Source organism: Triticum dicoccoides, chromosome 5B (genome assembly GCF_002162155.2).
Source record: "Triticum dicoccoides isolate Atlit2015 ecotype Zavitan chromosome 5B, WEW_v2.0, whole genome shotgun sequence".
NCBI classification, from domain to species: Eukaryota; Viridiplantae; Streptophyta; class Magnoliopsida; order Poales; family Poaceae; genus Triticum; species Triticum dicoccoides.
In genome coordinates this window covers 712,904,538-712,912,074 of record NC_041389.1, presented here as the reverse complement: position 1 = coordinate 712,912,074, position 7,537 = coordinate 712,904,538, and positions in this window count along the sequence as shown.

Sequence of the window (7,537 nt, the reverse complement as noted above, 5' to 3'; positions counted from 1 at the left end):
TAAGTGTGTAGACCCTACGGGTTCGGGAGACACGCAGACATGACCGAGACGACTCTCGGGCAATAACCAGCAGCGGGGTCTGGATACCCATGTTGGCTCCCACATGCTCCTCGATGATTTCATCGGTTGAACCACGATGTCGAGGATTCGATCAAACCCTATATACAATTCCCTTTGTCAATCGGTACGTTACTTGCCCGAGACTCGATCGTCGGTATCCCAATACCTTGTTCAGTCTCGTTACCGGCAAGTCACTTTACTCATACCGTAATGCATGATCCCGTGGCCAACACCTTGGTCACCTTGAGCTCATTATGATGATGCATTACCGAGTGGGCCCAGAGATACCTCTCCGTCATACGGAGTGACAAATCCCAGTCTCGATCCGTGTCAACCCAACAGACACTTTCGGAGATACCTGTAGTGACCTTTATAGTCACACAGTTACGTTGTGACGTTTGATACACCCAAAGCACTCCTACGGTATCCGGGAGTTACACGATCTCATGGTCGAAGGAAGAGATACTTGACATTGGCAAAGCTCTAGCAAACGAACTACACGATCTTTGTGCTATGCTTAGGATTGGGTCTTGTCCATCACATGATTATCCTATTGATGTGATCCCGTTATCAACGACATCCAATGTCCATAGCCAGGAAACCATGACTATCTGTTGATCACAACGAGCTAGTCAACTAGAGGCTCACTAGGGACATATTGTGGTCTATGTATTCACACGTGTATTACGATTTCCGGATAATACAGTTATAGCATGAATAAAAGACAATTATCATGAACAATGAAATATAATAATACTTTTATTATTGCCTCTAGGGCATATTTCCAACAGCTACGCGTATGTCGATGAGGTGACGGGCAGCACGTCCCCGCCCGCCGCCATCATCGAGGAGAAGTAGAACACATGAGGCTGCCACCGATTGTATCCCATGAAGGCCACCGCCAAGGCGACGCCGGCGAATATAGTCGGTGTCTTGCGCGATTCTTCTTCTGCCGGATGCTGGAGGAGGACAAAGAGATCGGGCGGCGACCATTTAGATTAGGTATTTTAATTCTAGTAGGCTGGTTGTAATGGGAGTATTATAAGTAGTATCATGCATGCCAACTAGTAGTAGGCAAATTTGATGAGGTGGCGTAGAATTAAATGAAGAAAGAGAGAATTGAGTATCATATTATGATACCGTATGGAATTAAGACCTCTTCCAATGCAAATGTGCTTAGATGAGGTGCTAAGTGCATTAAATGGCTTAGCAACTCAAGTCACCAATGCATAGCTGCTTAGTTTGTTGTTGCTAAGCTTGCTTCATTTAATTAGCTATAGACTCAAAACTGTCTTTCCACCGTTTCTTCCTGGGGTCACCAAACTAGTCTCTCTCTTCTTAATTAACTTTCCACATCATATTTTATGCCTACGTGGCAGGCTTAGCAGCTATACATGGTGGAGCACTAGGAGAGGCCAAGGCTGGTCATAGTGGGGAGTAACTTATACTGTAACATATTACTATGTTACTCTAAACATCTCTATAAACTGGAAAGGAGGGAGTAGTAACATAGACTAGTGTCATATGCATGAAACTACTAGTGAGTATGGGAGCTCATGATATTTCCCCGTCCGTACCGATCCCAAGTTTGCTTCTCACCTTCTTGCCCCAACAAAAACCCCTCCCCCATCCCGCGCACGCTTCCCGCCCGGTGCCAGTTGAGCCCGCCGCTCCACATTGATGGCAAGTAAGGGCGACACGACCTCTCACTGCTTCCTTCGTTGAAGTAGCGCGCCGACCGAGGGCACTGTTGGGGAACGTTGCAGAAAATTAAAATTTTTCCTACGGTTTCACCAAGATCCATCTATGAGTTCATCTAAGCAACGAGTCAAGGGAGTGAGTTTGCATCTACATACCACTTGTAGATCGCGTGCGGAAGCTTGCAAGGGGATGGTGATGATGGAGTCGTACTCGACGTGATTCAGATCACCGATGTCCAAGTGCTGAACGGACAGCACCTCTGCGTTCAACACACATACGGGACATGAGACGTCTCCTCCTTCTTGATCCATCAAGGGGGAAGGAGAGGTTGATGATGATCCAGCAGCACGACGGCGTGGTGGTGGATGCAGCAGAACTCCAGCAGGGCTTCGCCAAGCGACTACGGGAGGAGGACGAGGTGTAGCAGGGGGAGGGAGGAGCCAAGCACAAGGGTGCGGCTGCCCTCCCCCTTGCCCTCCTTTATATAGGCCCCCAGGGGGGGTGCCGGCCCTGGGAGATTGGATCTCCCAAGGGGGCGGCGGCCAAGGGAGGAGGAGTGCCCCCCAAGGCATGTGGTGCGCCCCCCCCCCCACCCTAGGGTTTCAACCCTAGGCGCAGGGGGTGGGCCTAGGGGGGCGCACCAGCCCACTATGGGCTGGCTCCCCTCCCATGTCAGCCTATGGGGCCCTCCGGGATGGGTGGCCCCACCCGGTGGACCCCCGGGACCCTTCCGGTGGTCCCGGTACATTACCGGGTGACCCCGAAACTTTCCCGATAGCCGAAATACCACTTCCTATATATTATTCTTTACCTCCGGACCATTCCAAAACTCCTCGTGACATCCGGGATCTCATCCGGGACTCCGAACAACATTCGGTATGCTGCATACTCATATTCATACAACCCTAGCGTCACCGAACCTTAAGTGTGTAGACCCTACGGGTTCGGGAGACACGCAGACATGACCGAGACGACTCTCGGGCAATAACCAACAGCGGGGTCTGGATACCCATGTTGGCTCCCACATGCTCCTCGATGATTTCATCGGTTGAACCACGATGTCGAGGATTCGATCAAACCCTGTATACAATTCCCTTTGGCAATCGGTACGTTACTTGCCCGAGACTCGGTCGTCGGTATCCCAATACCTTGTTCAGTCTCGTTACCGGCAAGTCACTTTACTCGTACCGTAATGCATGATCCCGTGGCCAACACCTTGGTCACCTTGAGCTCATTATGATGATGCATTACCGAGTGGGCCCAGAGATACCTCTCCGTCATACGGAGTGACAAATCCCAGTCTCGATCCGTGTCAACCCAACAGACACTTTCGGAGATACCTGTAGTGCACCTTTATAGTCACCCAGTTACGTTGTGACGTTTGATACACCCAAAGCACTCCTACGGTATTCGGGAGTTACACGATCTCATGGTCGAAGGAAGAGATACTTGACATTGGCAAAGCTCTAGCAAACGAACTACACGATCTTTGTGCTATGCTTAGGATTGGGTCTTGTCCATCACATGATTATCCTATTGATTTGATCCCGTTATCAACGACATCCAATGTCCATAGCCAGGAAACCATGACTATCTGTTGATCACAACGAGCTAGTCAACTAGAGGCTCACTAGGGACATATTGTGGTCTATGTATTCACACATGTATTACGATTTCCGGATAATACAGTTATAGCATGAATAAAAGACAATTATCATGAACAATGAAATATAATAATACTTTTATTATTGCCTCTAGGGCATTCCAACAGTCTCCCACTTGCACTAGAGTCACCAATCTAGTTACATTGTAATGAATCGAACACCCATAGAGTTCTGGTGTTGATCATGTTTTGCTCGCGAGAGAGGTTTACTCAACGGATCTGCGACATTCAGATCCGTATGTACTTTGCAAATATCTATGTATCCATCTTGAACATTTTCACGGATGGAGTTGAAACGACGCTTGATGTGCCTGGTCTTCTTGTGAAACCTGGGCTCCTTGGCAAGGCCAATAGCTCCAGTGTTGTCACAGAAGAGTTTGATCGGCCCCGACGCATTGGGTATGACTCCTAGGTCGGTGATGAACTCCTTCACCCAAATCGCTTCATGCGCTGCCTTCGAGGCTGCCATGTACTCCGCTTCACACGTAGATCCCGCCACGACGCTCTGCTTGCAGCTGCACCAGCTTACTACTCCACCATTCAACATATACACGTATCCGGTTTGTGACTTAGAGTCATCCAGATCTGAGTCGAAGCTAGCGTCGACGTAACCCTTTACGATGAGCTCTTCGTCTCCTCCATAAACAAGAAACATGTCCTTTGTCCTTTTCAGGTACTTTAGGATATTCTTGACCGCTGTCCAGTGTTCCTTGCCGGGATTACTTTGGTATCTTGCTACCAAACTTACGGCAAGGTTTACATCAGGTCTGGTACATAGCATGGCATATATAATAGATCCTATGGCTGAAGCATAGGGGATGACACTCATCTCTTCTTTATCTTTTGCCGTGGTCGGTGACTGAGCCGAGCTCAATCTCACACCTTGTAACATAGGCAAGAACCCTTTCTTGGACTGATCCATTTTGAACCTTTTCAAAATCTTATCAAGGTATGTGCTTTGTGAATGACCTATGAGGCGTCTCGATCTATCTCTATAGATCTTGATGCCTAGTATATAAGCAGCTTCTCCAAGGTCCTCCATTGAAAAACACTTATTCAAGTAGGCCTTAATGCTGTCCAGAAGTTCTATATTATTTCCCATCAAGAGTATGTCATCTACATATAATATGAGAAATGCTACAGAGCTCCCACTCACTTTCTTGTAAACGCAGGCTTCTCCATAAGTCTGCATAAACCCAAACGCTTTGATCATCTCATCAAAGCGAATGTTCCAACTCCGAGATGCTTGCACCAGCCCATAAATGGATCGCTGGAGCTTGCATACTTTGTTAGCGTTCTTAGGATCGACAAAACCTTCCGGCTGCATCATATACAGCTCTTCCTTAAGATGTCCGTTAAGGAATGCCGTTTTGACGTCCATCTGCCATATCTCATAATCATAGTATGCGGCAATTGCTAACATGATTCGGACGGACTTCAGCTTCGCTACGGGAGAGAATGTCTCGTCGTAGTCAATCCCTTGAACTTGCCGATAACCCTTAGCGACAAGTCGAGCCTTATAAATGGTGACATTACCATCCACGTCCGTCTTCTTCTTAAAAATCCATTTGTTTTCTATCGCTCGCCGATCATCGGGCAAGTCTGTCAAAGTCCATACTTTGTTTTCATACATGGATTCTATCTCGGATTTCATGGCTTCAAGCCATTTGTTGGAATCTGGGCCCGCCATCGCTTCTTCATAGTTCGAAGGTTCACCGTTGTCTAACAACATGATTTCCAGGACAGGGTTGCCGTACCACTCTGGTGCGGAACGTGTCCTTGTGGACCTACGAAGTTCAGTAGCAACTTGATCCAAAGTACCTTGATCATCATCATTATTTTCCTCTTCAGTTGGTGTGGGCATCACATGAACATTTTCCTGAGCTGCCCCACTTTCCCGTTCGAGAGGTAGTACTTCATCGAGTTCTACTTTCCTCCCACTTACTTCTTTCGAGAGAAACTCTTTTTCCAGAAAGCATCCGTTCTTGGCAACAAAGATCTTGCCCTCGGATCTTAAGTAGAAGGTATACCCGACAGTTTCCTTAGGGTATCCTATGAAGACGCACTTTTCCGACTTGCGTTCGAGCTTTTCAGGTTGAAGTTTCTTGACATAAGCATCGCATCCCCAAACTTTTAGAAACGACAGCTTAGGTTTCTTCCCAAACCATAATTCATACGGTGTCGTCTCAACGGATTTAGACGGTGCCCTATTTAAAGTGAATGTAGCTGTCTCTAGAGCGTATCCCCAAAATGATAGCGGTAAATCGGTAAGAGACATCATAGACCGCACCATATCCAATAGAGTGCGATTACGACGTTCGGACACACCGTTTCGCTGAGGTGTTCCAGGCGGCGTGAGTTGTGAAATGATTCCACATTTCTTTAAGTGTGTACCAAATTCGTGACTTAAGTATTCTCCTCCACGATCTGATCGTAGGAACTTTATCTTTCGGTCACGTTGATTCTCCACCTCATTCTGAAATTCCTTGAACTTTTCAAAGGTCTCAGACTTGTGTTTCATTAAGTAGACATACCCATATCTACTCAAGTCATCAGTGAGAGTGAGAACATAATGATATCCTCAGCTAGCCTCAACGCTCATTGGACCGCACACATCGGTATGTATGATTTCCAACAAGTTGGTTGCTCGCTCCATTGTTCCGAAGAACGGAGTCTTGGTCATTTTGCCCATGAGGCATGGTTCGCATGTGTCAAACGATTCATAATCAAGAGACTCTAAAAGTCCATCAGCATGGAGCTTCTTCATGCGCTTGACACCAATGTGACAAAGGCGGCAGTGCCACAAGTATGTGGGACTATCGTTATCAACTTTACATCTTATGGTATCCACACTATGAACATGTGTAATATTATGCTCGAGATTCATTAAGAATAAACCATTGACCATCGGAGCATGACCATAAAACATATCTCTCATATAAATCGAACAACCATTATTCTCGGACTTAAGTGAGTAGCCATCTCGTATTAAACGAGATCCAGATACAATGTTCATGCTCAAACTTGGCACTAAATAACAATTATTAAGGTTCAAAACTAATCCCGTAGGTAAATGTAGAGGCAGCGTGCCGACGGCGATCACATCGACTCTGGAACCATTCCCGACGCGCACCGTCACCTCGTCCTTCGCCAGTCTCCGTTTATTCCGCAGCTCCTACTGTGAGTTACAAATATGAGCAACGGTACCGGTATCAAATACCCAGGAGTTACTACGAGTACTGGTAAGGTACACATCAATTACATGTATATCAAATATACCTTTGGTGTTGCCGGCCTTCTTATCCGCTAAGTATTTGGGGCAGTTCCGCTTCCAGTGACCCTTCCCCTTGCAATAAAAGCACTCAGTCTCAGGCTTGGGTCCATTCTTTGACTTCTTCCCGGTAACTGACTTACCGGGCGCGGCAACATCCTTGCCGTCCTTCTTGAAGTTCTTCTTGCCCTTGCCCTTCTTGAACTTAGTGGTCTTATTGACCATCAACAATTGATGTTCTTTCTTCATTTCAGCCTCTGCTGACTTCAGCATCGAGAACACTTCAGGAATGGTCTTCACCATCCCCTGCATGTTGTAGTTCATCACAAAGCTCTTGTAGCTTGGTGGGAGCGACTGGAGGATTCTGTCAATGACCGCCTCATCTGGGAGGTTAATGTTCAGCTGGGTCATACGGTTGTGCAACCCAGACATCTTGAGGATGTGCTCACTGACAGAACTGTTTTCCTCCATCTTACAACTGTAGAACTTGTCGGAGACATCATATCTCTCGACCCGGGCATGAGCTTGAAAAACTAGTTTCAGCTCTTCGAACATCTCATATGCTCCGTGATTCTCAAAACGCTTTTGGAGCCCCGGTTCTAAGCTGTAAAGCATGCCGCACTGAACGAGGGAGTAATCATCAGCACGAGTTTGCCAAGCGTTCATAACGTCTTGGTTCTCTGGGACGGGAGCGTCACCTAGCGGTCCTTCTAGGACATATTGCTTCCTGGCAGCTATGAGGATGATCCTCAGGTTTCGGACCCAGTCCGTATAGTTGCTGCCATCATCTTTCAGCTTGGTTTTCTCTAGGAACGCGTTGAAGTTCATGTTGACATGAGCGT